This window comes from Tamandua tetradactyla, chromosome 15 (genome assembly GCF_023851605.1).
Source record: "Tamandua tetradactyla isolate mTamTet1 chromosome 15, mTamTet1.pri, whole genome shotgun sequence".
NCBI lineage: Eukaryota > Metazoa > Chordata > Mammalia > Pilosa > Myrmecophagidae > Tamandua > Tamandua tetradactyla.
Window position 1 is genome coordinate 89,234,333 of NC_135341.1, and position 16,347 is coordinate 89,250,679.

At 39.8% G+C, this 16,347-nt stretch overlaps 1 pseudogene; it reads right to left on the reverse strand.

Moving 5' to 3' along the window:
- Positions 1-695: 695 nt before the first annotated feature.
- Positions 696-1,787, reverse strand: LOC143656884 (septin-2 pseudogene; annotated as a pseudogene).
- Positions 1,788-16,347: the final 14,560 nt, after the last annotated feature.

Consider the following 16,347-nt stretch of genomic DNA (forward strand, 5'->3'; position numbering starts at 1 on the left):
GCAACACAGCGGTGATAAAAATAATGAGGATTTTCAGGGATGAATTAATATGCCTTCTTCGCTGGAAGGTCCTCTCATTTTGAAACTGGCACTTCTCTAAATTCACTCCTAAAATCTGTCTATGAAAAGTCAAGCATAAACATATTTCTCGATGGATAATCCCATTCTATTATGAATTAACAGTGCTGAATTCTAGCCCCAAAACTGGTTTTATATGCTGTGTCCAGACAGCAGCAAGGAAGTGAGAGCTGCCTCTCCTCATGGTGCTATGGCTAAGTATTGGCCTTGAGCTAGCTCAGCTCCTCTTTCTGCATCCCTGGGGCGGGAGGGGGGGGTCTCTGCACCCAAGAGCATCCTGAGTACATCTGAATTTGTCTCTAGTCACAGACTGGATGCTCATCAATGTTGCATCATTTAGGCCAGCTGAAACGAAAAAGTCAATATTACCTAAATATGATGACTGGTTCTTGGGCCATTTCTAACAGTTAATTAAGGAGGAAGAAAAGTGAAATGGACAGCTTATCTCACAAGATATCAAGTATCTTGACATAGCAATGAAATAAAAATGTTAGCAATACTTCATACATAAAAACACAACAAAAGTTTTGTTTTTTTTTTAATTTAAATTCTCAGGCACGGGTACTGTTGAAATTGTAAGGAAAATCTTCCCACCATCTCATGAAAAACATGTGATTTCACCCCTGGTCTGGAATGGTCATCTTCTCCTCCTGCAGAGCAGCTCTGCAGGTGTGGGGAGCACTGCCCTCACCGTCCCCCCTCCCTGCATCTGCGCCTGCATTCTCGCAATCATCTCTGCAAGCGACTGAGCCCAGCTTCCTTTTCCAGCAAGCCCTGGTCTTCATTCACATCCTCACCCTCAGGTCCCTGCTGCCCCTCTAAAGGAGGTTCTCCAGGTGGAGGTCCTGGGTCACCCCTGCAGGCCCTGCATGTGCGTGATGAGCATTGACCTCAGCGTCGGGAAGTCCTTGTGCTCTGGGCTCCCCACCTCCAGGACTCCCCAGAGGTAGAGGCGGCCTCTGACGTTCCTGCTTTTGGCTTCAGTCAACTGATTGGATCCAACCACAGAAAAGAGAATGCGGGCCTGGAAAAGTCTGGTCTTCATCCGATTCTGCATCAGGTGAGTGATCGATTTTGATGTTATGCTCTTCAGTTTTCTCAGGAATCCTCTTCCTCAGTCACTCCCACTACTTCCAAGCCAGCGTGTCGGCCTGGGCAACGGCGGGCACAGTCGCCGCTGTGTGTCCCCTTCAGGAATGCCACGTCCTCGGGCTTGAGGCCATAAGCAAAAGATGAAATCCAGTAAAAGCAGCGGTGCCCTTGATCATCTGGGATGTGCCATTGATCCAACCCCCTCTGGTGCAGTCGTGCACTGAGCAAGGTTTCCATCAATCTGGGAGGCAGCCGTCTCAGCACAGCCCTGCAGGTGATGGCGTCATCGTAGTCAGGTGTGTCCTCCACAGGCAGGCACAGGTTGACTCCTGGCTCTTCCATCTCAACTGCTGAAACCTCAGTTTGGACAGTTCTTTCAATTTTTGCTGCTGCTTCCAGTATGGTTCTTTCTAGGTAAATATCAGTCAAGAAAAGCGTGCTTGTAAGAGTTGATTTTACCAGACCCCATTAATAAACCACCATTAACGTGAACTCAAAACATTTTTTAATGGACTTAAAAAGTGCACTTGATCAGGAGAATTTGCAAATTCAACATAGCCAAGCGTTTCTGGACTCACAGACTGAGTTTGTTGTTGCTTGGACACTTTCAGTGAAGTTTTGTCAATCAAACACCAAAGACCAGGCATCAAAATTTTCTTTTTGACCCACTGATTGTTTAAGAGTGTGTCATTTGACCTCCATAGATTTGTGAACATCCCAGTTCTGTTATTGATTTGAATTGCCATTCTATTATGGTCAGAGAAAGTGCGTTGCGTAATTTCAATGTTTTTATATTTATTGAGCCTTGTTTGTGACCAAACAAATGGTCCGTTCTGGTGAATGATTCATGAGCACTTTGGAAGAATACATCCTGCTGTTTTGGGGTGCAATGCTATGTATAAATCACTAGATCTAGTTCATTTATCATCTTATTCAGGTTCTCAGTTTACCTCATTTTTTCCATATTTAGATATTCTATCTATTGATGAGAGTGGGGTATTGAATTCTGCAATTATTATTATAGAGATCTCTGTTACTCCCTTCAGTTTTGCAGTGTTTGCCTCACGTATATTGGGGGCGCCTGGTCAAAGGCATAAAATTTATAACTTATTTCTTCCTGATGGATTGTACCTTTTATTAATATATAGGTGTCTTCTTTATCTCTTCCAGCACTTACTAACTACTAGCATAACTACCCCAGCTCTTTTTTGGTTACTGTTTGTGTGGAATATATTTTTCCAAACTTTCACTTTCAAACTATTTGCATCCTTGAGTTTAAGGGGAGTCTCTTGTAGATAGCCTATCGATGGCTCATACTTTTCATTCATTCTGCCAATCTGTTTCTTTTGCTTGTGGAGTTTCAACCATTATCACTCAATGCTATTACTGTAAAGACAATAATTACTTCAACTACTTTATCTTTTTTAATCTTATTTTTATTTCTTTTTTATCCTTTTAATTAGTTGTACTGATAATACTCATTTTTACAGTCTCCTAAAAACCTCTCTCTCCAGGTTTTTCCCTTCAGCCTGCATAATTCTCTTTAGTATTTCTAGTAGGAAAGGTGTCTTATTGACAAACCCTCTCAGTTCTGTTAATCTGTGACTTTTTTAAACTCCTTTTTTGAAGGACAGCTTTGCCAGGAAAAGTATTTTTGGCTGGCCGTTTTTCTCTTTCAGGGTCTAGAATATATTATACCACTGCCTTCTAGCCTTCCTTGCCTCCATGGTTTCTGATGAGAAATCAGTACTTAGTCTTATTGTGTTTCCCTTGTATGTGACATGTTGGTTTTCTCTTGCTGCTTCTGGAATTATCTCCTTATTTTTGGCATTTGACATTTTGATTAGTATGTGTCCTGAAATAGGCATATTAGGATCTATTCTGTTTGGAGTATGTTGCACTTCTTGAACATACATATTTATGACCTTTCATAAGAGTTGGGGAATTTTTAGCCATTATTTCCTCAAATATAATTTCTATATTTTTCCCCTACTCTTCTATTTCAGGGACATCCATGATATGTATATTCGTATGCTTTGTGCTATCATTCAAATCCTTGAGCCCCTGTTTAGTTCTTCCCACTAATTTTTCTATCTGTTCCTCTGCCATAAGATTTCAACTACCCTGCCTTCTAGTTCACTGATTCTTTCTTCTGCCTGTTCAAATCTGCTGTTGTTTGTTTCTAATGTATTTAATCTCTTTACTCATCTTTCATTCCCATCACTTGTGTAATATGTCTTTTTATGTTTTCAAATTCTTCTTTGTGCTCACACAATATTTTCTTAATAACTGGGCATCTGTTTATCTTGATGAGTTTATCCCCCAAATCATTTTCTCTCCAGTCTTTGCTGGAGGGTGTGCAGTGTTCATCTGATCCCCAGAGTAGCTGAACTGTTGTTTCTGACAGTGCCTAGGTGTTTACTAGCCTGTCTGGGAGGACGCTAACCTGCCATCTTACCCAGATCCTCTCCCAGCCATTCAAATTTTAATGTGACACTCTTACTTATTGAGGGTATTTTTATGCCATCTTTGGACATGCCAGAATTGCCAATTTGATTTTAAAGTATTAAGGTATAAGGAAAAAAATGATTAAAGTAATAGGAAGATGCAATTTTCCATGTACCATAACTGTAGAAAATTCTGCATAATTACATATTTAATAAATATCTAATGAGGATGTGTAAACTCAATTTCTCTCAAGGATTTGAAAGCATTCTATTCAGGGAATCATCCAAGTTTTATTTTGCAGTTAAGAAAGGAGTGTGTGATGTGATGAACCCATTGGTTTTCAGTTTTAAAAATGTTTTTTGTATTATTACAAGTAGCAATGAAGTAAAATAGCTTTATATTGTTTACGTTGGTTTTTTGGATGGAACCAGACTCTATTAATGGCTGCGTTATTTTTCTGCTTCTGGGTATACCCACCTGATTCCCATTAAATAATATGTCTTGTTGATAACTTTATGTCCAGTATATTTTTCAAAATGTTTTTCAAAGCTTAGAGTCAATCATGTGAGCACAAGTATAATTAATTAAATAGCTTGAAGGTCTGGGTCATTTTCATCAGATTCCATGGTATGCTGAAGACCTGGCTGCTGCCTTTTTTCTGCCTCCCCATAAATCATAATCTCAACAAATGGGATACCCACAGCTAGAAAGCTGAAATCCAATTCAGAACAAAATGTAAGCTATAATAAAAGCAAACTATTAATTTGCCATTAGATAATCTTTTAATTCTTAAAGAAGTTCAGGTAAAGTGATGAGTGAGAGGTCCAGTAGAGACTGACCCTTACAAACTGGGCAGGGTTGGGAGGTTGGGGAGTGTAATTTGTATTTCAAGAAAAACATCATGAGTGTAAGAGAGGAAGAGGTTCAATCAAATGCATATTTGGATGTGGGGTAAAAGAGGGAGACACACATGAAATAAACGGTGTCCAGATATTACACGTCCTTGAAAACCAAGTGAATGGCAGATTTGATTCAAAGGGACTTGGAAACACTACAATAATCATTTATGAAAAACTGATAATCTGGAGTATAAATGTAACTTAGTTCCATAATGTTACTAACAACCATTTCATTCCAGAATGATTAGGAATGAAATGAATATTAAAATAATTCAGAGATACATTTGAATATACTGACTATTGAGGTATATCCCATACCTTCAAAGCAATTATCTAAGCCTTTTTAATGTGAATATCAACTTTGTCTACAGTTCTTCAACAGAATATTTTCTTAAAAACCATATTCTAATCAAGAAAGGAAATAGCTTATATTTAGGACATTTATTAGTAATGCATTAAAATAACCTGTTTCAAGTTTGACTTTTTTTTTGCAAGAATATTTCATAGGGAGATACATACTTACAGCAAGACTTCTCTTTTTTTTTGATGTTAGAAATTCGCCTTCCATGAGGGAGACCCGGGTTCAACTTCTGGACCAGGTACCAAAACACATAAAAATAAAAATTAAAAAATAAACCTGTTCTGTTTATTTACAAATTAGCTTCTAAAATTGTTTAAAAAAATCACGTTAATGAAGGAAATGTAAGCAGCAACAACATGAAAGCATGCCAACATTTTTGTAATAATTGTTATTTAAAAGTGCTGCACTAAAGAATTAAAGTCCCCCCAGAAAAGGAAACTAAAAGAATTAAGTCACACTGAGAAGCCAGTTGCTTGTGTGTCATCTCACACAGTACTCAAGCCCTTTGTGCACATTTTCAGCGCAGAAGAGAAAAAGTGAGAGATTCAGTAACTTGCCCAAGGACGCCACGTACCAAACTTGCAAACCAGGAATACGTATCCCTGGACTTCCATGTACTAGAAAACTGTTAGGAGAAGAATTCTTTAATGAGAGAAGACCAGAAAAAGACAAAAGAAGAAATTGACTATAATACCATAAAACCGATAAGCCATAGACAGAAAATTCCCTTTAAATTACTAAAATAAAGTTTTTTAAAGTAAAAAAAAAATCTAAAAAGTAAAAAGTAGCAAAATTATAGTTAAAAAATAAAGCACAGTTCAAATATTTGTGACAAAGACTACCTTCAAGCAAAACCATAATAAACTAAGCTAATAGGAAAATATTATCAATTTAACATATATTCAATAATCTTTTGAAAGTGCCTTTTATGTTGACTGAAATGAAAGAAAGTTGTTATTTAACTGAAGAATTTTAAAAATTCTTAAAAACAAACAGAAAAAGAAATAGTCAAGTCTATTTTCAAAAAAGCTTTAAAAATAAACAATCAGAAAATGACTTTGTGATTTTATCTGATACCTCAATAAATATCAGCTACTGAAATCACTTTTGTATAACTATACTTTTCACCAACTATCTGTTTCATATCTGTTGCAACTAGAATTCTGGCTGGTAACAAAATACTAATTTTAACGGGTCCAATTAAGGAAATGCCTTTGTAAACTTTTTTTTTGCTTTGTTTGTTTTCTTTAATGCAGAGTAAATTATAATTAATTTCATATAGTCATACCTATTTACCTTTCAATTTTATGTGAGAAATCGTGCCTAATTCCACCCATGAAGCAGTTTTCTGCCACATAATACGACCTTAATGCATTCATTTTGCTGTTTCAGGCAGGTATTTTTGAATCCTTTAGGGTTTGTAAATAAGCTTTATGCAACTTAATTTGCATTTAAGTAGGTGATGATTGGTCCAAGGCTGTAACTCGAGCAGGTAGCTTTGGCAGTTATCCAATGAGCATGAGAAAATGTACTGTGTTCACCAATAGGCAGGAAATTGATACTTAAAACCTGTTGTGACACTGTTCATGGATGAAGTAGACAATTTTAAAGAACAGTGACCTAAAGAACTTAATGAAATGTTAATTGTCATAAATTGCTCTTGGAAACATGAAATGTCACATTTTTAAAGCAAGTTTTCAATAATATTAAAACTAAAATTTCCTATTGATTCAGCAATTTCACCTTGGGGATCTAAACTATAGATATACCAGTTTAAAGGTGGATGTATTTAACTAAATGGATGCCCTAATGGAAAGCAAGTAACAGAGTAATACCATTCAAAAAATCAAACAACAAGAACAAAAAATTCACAGTGGGGTAAATCATGATAAAGTATACATCAATCAGTTAACAATGTTTCATGGGCAGTAGCTGGAAAGAGGAGTGAGAAGAACTAAGGTTTTGTGTATCCATTCATTCTCTAAATATTCACAGAATTTCTACTCTCTCTCAAAGTCCTTTTATAGAGGTTAATGATACAGTGACAAAACAAGCCAAGGTATTGCTCCTGTGAGATTTATAGGCTAATAAAACAGACAGATGTTAAACAAACAAAAAATATATAAGATTTAATTAGTGCTTTGCTGTGAATAAGCATTATATGGAGATAAAGAACAAAGGGATATATTCATTTAGATGGAATAGTTCTGAAAGTATAACATTAGAAGAGAGCTCTAAATGAACTATTCCATCCGTAGTTCAGTTGCACATGTATTTTATTATAATTTTCAATTCTTCATTTGAATAAAAAACAAACTAGTCTAAGGAACCCACAGATTCCTACCTCTGCCTGCTAAATTGAAAACAAACAGGGTTGGGATATACTAATAGGCAAATTAGTGTAAATCCACCTCAGTTACTAGAAAAGAAGTGTTAAATGTGCTAAATTCCCACAATCACTGTTCTCTGTTTCTTTGTTTGATTTTGGAGCTCTGGGTTTGTCTCTCTTAAAAATGAACTTTCTAGTCCGCCCCACAATTGGAAGTCTCTTTCCTGCCTTCGAAGCTCGGCAGGGCTCTCTGGAAACCTTTAAAGTAAACATCTTACCAAAAAATCTGCACAGGTAGGTCCTTGTGTGTTTTCTGACCATCGGAAACGTGACCAGATGAAGGGTCATCCTACCTGGGCGCGGGTAAGATTGTATAAGGATTCACCTCACGCAAACCTACTAAAATAGGGTTTTTTTGTGTGAACTGAAAAAGCTGCTGCTACATTTTGAAGGCTTTCCCAAAGCTTGAGCCCGTGTGCCTGCAGGGAGAGCTTGAGAGTGTGTCTCTGGATGTAGCTGGAGATCACACCTCTTCCCGTGCACACAGCCTGGGGGCCCATGCAGCAGAGAGGGTCTCCCCGGCCATGGGGTCCTGGGCTCTGAGTCAGCAGGTCACACAGGAGAGTCCGGGCTGCCGCCGATCCCTACGCACAGGAGAGTCCGGGCTGCCGCCGATCCCTGCGCACAGGAGAGTCCGGGCTCCCACTGTCCCCTACGCACAGGAGAGTCCGGGCTGCCGCCGACCCCTACGCACAGGAGAGTTCAGGCTCCCACTGTCCCCTGCGCACAGGAGAGTCCAGGCTCCCACTGTCCCCTGCGCACAGGAGAGTTCAGGCTCCCACTCTCCCCTACGCACAGGAGAGTCCAGGCTGCCCCCGTCCCCTGCGCACAGGAGAGTCTGGGCTCCCACTGTCCCCTACGCACAGGAGAGTCCGGGCTCCCACTGTCCCCTGCGCACAGGAGAGTCCGGGCTCCCACTGTCCCCTGCGCACAGGAGAATCCGGGCTCCCACTGTCCCCTGCCCACAGGAGAGTCAGGGCTCCCACTGTCCCCTGCGCACAGGAGAGTCCAGGCTGCCCCTGTTCCCTGCGCACAGGAGAGTCCGGGCTCCCACTGTCCCCTGCCCACAGGAGAGTCAGGGCTCCCACTGTCCCCTGCGCACAGGAGAGTCCGGGCTCCCACTGTCCCCTGCGCACAGGAGAGTCCAGGCTGCCGCTATCCCGACGCGCAGGAGATTCCGGGCTGCCGCCGTCCCTTACGCACAGGAGAGTCCAGGCTGCCGTGTCCCCTACGCACAGGGCCAAAGGAGAGACAGAGGGGACGTTGGGTGGGCATGTCTATATAAGGAGTTGCATCCCTGCAATGCATTACTTCGCTGTGTATTTCATTTCCTGGATTAAATCCCATCATTTTCCTCAGGAGACAGGATTTAGAACATCGGTGTGGAACTCAAGGCAGCGGATGTAGGGGAGAGAAAACTTCGAGCTGCAGCAGCCAGGTCAGGAGCTCCAGCTAGAGTGAGGGCAGCTCCCGGGGAGAGAGGGGCCCAGCCAGGAAAGGACCTGGACATCCCTGAGGTAGGTTTTCTATCAGAAGATGTGGTAATAGGAATAGAAACGAGATTTAATTGAGTGATGTAATTAAAATTGTGTGGGAAGTTACATAGAAACTGAATTCTAAAATATTCACTTTTGGAGACCTTGCAAATATTGATTATCCAATTAATTTAAAACAAGGTTCAAAGCCTATTTTATAAATTCCTTCATAATAAAGAAGGCTTTGCAAAGTAATAAGAAAACTAACATTTTTTCCCTGTTCTTTTTATTTTTTTTGTTTGGGGGTGGGTGAGTAAGAAAGATTTCTTTTTATGTTTACTTTAAACAGAGGAAGTTCCTCTTTCCAGCTTTCTAAGCCTCAGGTCTTAGCTTTATCCAGAGCCAGGGGAGATGCCTGGGTGCCTCGGAGGCTGAGCAGACTTCCCTTGGGTGAGTATGTTTGGCACATCTAAATAGATCACTGTGATTAGTTATGAACCCAGCTTTTCCTGTAATGTAAAATGAAAGAAGGTTTGTTCTCAAGGTAGGCTGACCGGAGAAGCATGTGATTTCTCTGCTGTGGGAGAAGAAAACAGATACTGAAATAGGCAGTAAGAGGAAGTGCGTGCATCCGAAGACTCTGGTGATCCTTCTAAGTGGAAATGATCAATTGTGGTTTGACAACTGATATATGAGAACAAAGAAAGTGAAATCATTGAGACCTACTCCACATGACATTCTGTTATTTGACTGAGGTTATCACTGACCAGGATGAAGTGAAATGTACACAATATGGACTCACAAGGTACACAGGGCAGCAGAGTAAATCATATATTTTGTTGATTTAAAGTTACTAGTCAGTAATCATCTTTATACTGCCTCTAAAATCATTTTTTATTTTTAGTAGTTCAAGGAAAGAAAATGATAGTGACAAGGAGAGTTATGTTTTTCAAAACTACCCAAGGAATTAATGGAAAATATACAGCAAATAAGAATGCACCTACTTAATAATAACATGAATTTTATTTTCAAAATGCCAACTGGCATAAAAAAGATATGTAAGCATGAATATATATATGGGCACACATATGTGTGTGTGTATATATATATAAATTTAAAAAATGAACTTGTCAGATATTCTTTCATAGATATGTTCATTATACTGTATGATGTTTATAATAGGTTAAGCAGCATCTCGCAAAATTCACATCCATATGGAACTTCAGAAGCTGACCTAATTTGGAAATAGTGTTTTATAGATGCAATTAAGGTAAGAATTGAGAGATTACACTGGATTAGAGTGTGCCCCATATCTAATAAGAGTGTCTCATCGAAGACAGAGAAAAGCGCAACAGAAGCAAACGGAGGGAAAATGAAGTGAAGATGGCAGAGGTCGGAATGCAGCATCTACAGTCCCAGAATGTGAAGAGCCAAGGAAGCTGGAAGAAGCAAAGAAGGATTCTCCTCTAAATCCTCTGGGGGATAATACTACCAGCACTCTAATTTTTGACTTCTGGCCTTCAGAACTGTGAAACATTAAACTTCCTCTGTGCAAGCCACCAAGTAATTTTCATAGGAACCCTAGGAAACAGATAAATCATTAAAAGAGAAGACATGCTGCTCTATAGGTTTAAAAAAAACCAATATAACTCTATTGTTAAAAGAAATCCGTGTGGAAAGGAACATAGAAAGCAATTCTTTGAGAGTAGGATATTTAAAAATCAGATATTAAAACCCATAAAAGAAAAATACTTCTGAAATTTAAAAAAACTCCCAAATTCACCCTTAAAATATCTAGATAAATTTAGAGAAATGCTCTACATTTTAATATTATGATACAAGAAAGCACCACTTTTATATTTTGGTAAAAAATAAATTAAAACTTCTTCCGAACCATTGACCATAACCAAAGAATAGCGATCATGCTATCAACTCATTTAATGGTAACCACAGTTGTTAATAAAAGTCTCCATGTGGACAGTCTGGAGCAGCAGGGATGAGTAAAAGAAGAGCCCACCAGTGGTCAGCCCTAGAAGAGAGGGGTGGCTGCCTCCCTGTCCTATGGGGCATAGATGCCAACCAGCAGGCTGGAAGCAAAGGCACACACCCTGGAGAGTACACCTTCACAGTGCACAGGGTGAGGGGGCAGCTGGTCAATTAATGGGGCAGGAGGGATCGGGGGCTTTGCATTTGACTTTTTTGGGGGTGTGAACCTGGGTGATACATGAGGAGGGGATGGAGAAGCTGTTTATCTTGTATAAACAGGTGTTGGGGTGGCCACTGATGGCCGCATGATGGGGTCTGAGATGCTGATGCATCATAGCGTGTTACTTTAATTCATTACCATTGACCCTGGCATACCTCAGGACCAGGGGCCTCAGGATTGGATTGTGCTAACTATTTGTCTTGAAGATGTGACAGGGGAGATGTGCTTTCTTGTTGGATGGAGGAGGTGACCAACCAGAGTGGCTGTGGGTTTGTGGAAGATAAAAGATGGAAAAATCCTATCCTATAAGAGGATCATGTGATGCGAATCCCCTGCATGTTGCCATTTTGTAAGAATTTTTGGCTTCCCATGGTGTTTGCACATCTCCGTGTGCTTCTGCAATCATGGGATTTACCGGTTATGGTTTAGCAGTGTAGGATTAGCTACTGGGGGTTTCTGAGAAGGTTATGGAAATGAAACTTGGGGAAATGAAACTTAGGGTGGTGATATTGGCAAAAATATCTCTAAAGCTGTTGTTGAATACCTGTGTCAGTGACAGAAGCTTGGGTAGCAGAGCATAAGTGAGGAGAACCTCATAAAACAAACTGTCAGAGAGCACAGTCTCTGCTGATGGTGACCCTATGATGGGGCATTGTCATCTCCAGCAATGAACCCTTGGGCTGAGGCAATGTCACCTGAGGTGGGGTGTTCTCCACTGCCAAGCTCTTGGGGTCAGATGATGTCATCTAAATTGGCCAGTCCATTGAGGGGTGGCCTTCCCAGGTGATCATCCTCTAAGGAAAGGCCAGGACTATCCCCTTGGCTAATAGTATACTCAGATCATTTATAAGTTGCATCAATATTGGCCCAATGTATGGAGGAAGATCAAGTCAGGGCCACTCAGGCAAGCACCAGAGGTGGCACTTTAGTGCATAATGTTTGTAGTAATGGAGGTTTGACTTCAGGGCAGATATGGATCTAGTCTATGGTTAGTTCACCAGATAGTATGGGGGTAGCTGTGGGCCTGGGGAACGTGTGGTTTAGGTATTGATGCCTTTTATATAAAAGCCCAGTGTGGAGGTGTTGAGTCATAAATACCTCTCTAGCACCCAGTCCGGTGCAGTCAGTGCTGTGAATGAGTACTGAGATGGGTATGCCTGGTCAAAACTCAAGGTTTGCTTTCACTTGGGTTGTCTTTTCTATATATGGCTAACTCCCAATAGACAGTTTGTTTTCATTTCATACAATAGTCCACATAGTATCTGGAGGAACTATAATTACTACTTCCTGTAAAGAATGAGGGGGAACTAGGGTTTAGTATCCATCCTTTATATCCTGCATAGAGTCACAAGGTTTCCAGAACTGGGAATTTTCCCTTGGGATGGGTGTGTCTAAAGAGGAGCTCCTCCAGTGGCCCTATTGGGTTATCAATGACGGGATCATCACATTTCAACATTGTTCCTATTGGGTCGGCCTTCTCTATATTGTGGTGAGACATTCAAAATGTCATAGCTAAAGGGAAAATCATTATTTATTGCTTGAATGATGAGCTAGTCATCTTGGACTCAAAAGTGGACCCAGTTTCCCATGAAGATTAACAGAGGCATTTTAGGAGTTTAGAGGTAATTTGTTGGGGGTAGATAGAATCCACATAGTTTGGAATTTAGGAATAATACAGCTTAAGGCAAAAGCTTAACCCACTTTGGCATCCATTTGTCATTAAGTCATTTAAATAACAGCTTTTTTTTGAGGCTGTTGTGTCTCTCCATCAGTTTTATCACCTATGTTGGGAGGAATGTGAAAATTACAAAGGATCCCTTGTTTGAAGGGTCATTGTTGAGTTACATGCAAATGAAGTGGACTCCTCATCTGATTCAATAATGTAAGGTGGGCCAAAGGAACAAAAACATAATTGGTCATCAAGAGTGATGGAGTCATAGTGAGGTGTGGAATTTAGTTAGTCCCCCAGAGCAGCCAGTAAATAGCCCGGAATGGTACAGAACTACTGCTGGGGGAGAAAGGGTTGCTGGACCCAACGTGTGCACCAGCCTGGACCAGGTGGGTTGGTTGAGATCCCAAGAGCACTCTCATTAGTTACAACTGGAAGCTGTCTCAGGCTCCAGCACTGCCGCAGGAAAGGGTGAAATTATGCTTTCCTGAGAGACAAAGTAACAAGCCAGGTGATAGGAGTTAATTTCCTAAAGGGTGTATCTTCCCCAAGAAAAAGGGGGCAGGGCCAAGCTCCAGTGGAATCCCTCTTTCAAGGAATTCAGGCCCCAGGGACTGAAAAACAGAAGAAATCAAAGCCCACGTGCTACCTCACATCTGTCTCAACCATGCACATGGCAGGAAGAGTCTGTTGAAATTAAAGGCACCACATCACGTTACACTGGTGGGAAGCTACAGGCAGATAAGCACCATAAGCTGGGCAGGATAGGAAAAGCACATAGTCGAGAGGCATTATAAGAAAGTTTGACAACCAGTTGGGTCTCAGCCTCAGGGAAAACTGATGCAGGTGACTCTCTTCTCCTGAGATGTGGGCCTGTTTGGCCTGGAAAATCTGACTCGGGTCTACAATATTTAAGTGGACCCTCCTAAGGTTAAAAAAAAAGGCTGCATATAGGCAGGGCAAGAAACAGAAAAACAAAAATTCAATTAGTTAAACAGAACCTATGGTATGGCTCTAGAATAAGGTGAACCGAATGTCAAAGAGCAGGTAGAGAACAAAGCTATCCAGCAAGAAAATCTTAGGAATCCTAAGTAAAAGAGTTAACATGACATCCAGAATATGCTAATTAAGGAAATCAAATGCTTAGACCCCAGTAAAACATAAGGAGTCCTACTAGGAAAATTGAAGATATGATCCAGTCAAAGGAATAAACAAACACTTCAAATGAGATACAGGAGTTGAAACAACTAATTCAGCTTGTTTAAACAAACATGGAAAATCTCATCAAAAATCAAATCAGTGAGCTGAGGAGGGATATAAAAAGACATTGGGTGAACAAAAAGATTTCAAAAGTTCAAAAAAACAAATCACAGAACTTATGGGAATGAAACGCACGATAGAAGAGCTGGAAAAAAAACAGTGGAAAATTACAATAATAGATCTGAAGAGGCAGAAGATAGAATTAGTGAAATAGAGGATGGACATTTGAAATCTGACATGCAAAACAAAATATAAAGAAAAAAATGGTAATATGTGAGCAGGGTGTCAAGGAATTGAAGATAACATGAAGTGCACAAATAAACTTGTTGTGTGCTTCCCAGTAGGATAAGGGAGGAGTAAGACTAACGGAGGAAATAATCACTAAAAATTTCTCACCTGTTATGAAACTCATAAAATTACAGATCTAAGAAGCTCAATGTGCTCCAAATAGAATAGATCTAAATAGACATATGCCAAGGAACTTACTAATCAGATTGTCAAACATCAAAGAGAAAGAGATAATTTTGAAAGCAGCAAGAGAAAACCAATCCATCACATATAAGAGAAGCCCAATAAGAATTTATATGGATTTCTCAGCAGAAACCATGGAGGAAAGAAGGCAGTGATATGATATATTTAAGATTCTGAAAGAGAAAATCTGCTAGTCAACAATTTTATACCCAGAAAAAATTGTCCTACAAAAAAGAAGGGGTGATCCTCTCCCATTTTTCCTACTAGCTGCTCCAGAACATAGGAGGCTAGAAGGCTTAGTTTCTTTTAAAAATTTTTTTGTGAGAGGATTGTTCTAGTTTGCTAGCTGCCAGAATGCAATATACCAGAAATGGAATGGCTTTTAAAAACTGGAATTTAATAAATTACTAGTTTAAAGTTCTAAGGCCAAGAAAATGTCCCAATTAAATAAGTCTATAGAAATGTCCAATCAAAGGCATCTAAGGAAAGATACCTTGGTTCAAGAAGGTTAAGGAAGTTCAAGGTTTCTCTCTCAGATGGAAGGACATATGGTGAACATGGCATCATCTGCTAGTTTTCTCTCCTGGTTTCCTGTTTCATGAAGCTCCCTGGGAGGCATTGTTCTTCTTCATCTCCAAAGGTCACTGGCTGGTGAATTCTCTGCTTCTCATTGCTTTGTCATTCTCTGCTCTCTCAGAATCTCTCTCTTTCTCCAAAACATTTTTCTCTTTTGTAGGATTCCAGTAAACTAATCAAGATCCACCCAAATGAGTAGAGACAGGTCTCCACCTAATTCAGTTTAACAACCACTCTTGATTGAGTTACATCCCAGGGCGATGATCTAATTACAGTTTCAAACATACAGTGCTGAATAGGGATTAGAAGAAATGGCTGCCTTTACAAAATGGGATGAGGATTAAAACATGACTTTTCTTTTTTTTTTTTTTTTTTTTTTTTTTTTAAGAGAGAGGGAGGAAAGGAAGGAAAGACAGAGAGAAGGAAGGAAGGATGGAAGGAAGGAAGGGAAACATCTTTAAACATTTTCTTGTATTTTGTTTGTTTGTTTGTTTTTTACATGGGCTGGGGCCGGGAATCGAACCGAGGTCCTCCGGCATGGCAGGCAAGCACTTTCCCCACTGAGCCACCGCGGCCCGCCAACATGACTTTTCTAGGGTACATACATCCTTTCAAACCAGCACAAGGATCATATGGTAGCCATGACAAAGTCTGGGATGTGTCCTGTTGAAAAGTGCTTTGAAAATTATTACTTTTTTATTTCTTTGCTTTGTATATATGTTATACTATACAATAAAAAGATTAAAGCATTGAAGGGGAATTATTAAAATATTTTCAGGCAAAAAGACACTGAGAGAATTTGTGACTAAGAGACCTGCTCTGCAAGAAAAGAGAGTCCTATAGGCAGATAGGAAAAAGCAGGAAAGAGAGGTCTGCAGAAGAGTGTAGAAGTGAAATCTATCAGTAAACACTAAATGTTTTTTGGATTAAGTTCTTCAAACAGAAGAATAGACTGGCAGAATGGATTAAAAAACAGGGCCCATCTCTATGCTGTCAACAGGAGACTAATTTTAGACCCAAGGACAAAAATAGGTTGAAAGTAACAGGTTGAGGAAAGACATGCCATGCAAGGAACAATCAGAAAAAAGCAAAAGAGCAGCTTTATTAATATCTGACAAATTTTATTTCAAATGTAAAACAATTAAAAGCAATGAAGAATGACACTCTGTATTACTAAAAGGAACAATTCAGCAAGAAACCAGAACAGTCACAAATATTTATGCATCAAGCCAGAGTGCTCCAAAGTACATGAGGCACTGACAACACTGAATGGAAAAATAGACACCTTTATCATAATAGTTGGAGACTTCAATGTCCTGCTCTCATCATTGAATAGAACATCTACACATAAAATGAATATAGAAACAGAGAATTTGAATAAAACCATAAATGAACTTCACTTAACAGACATTTACAGAATGTT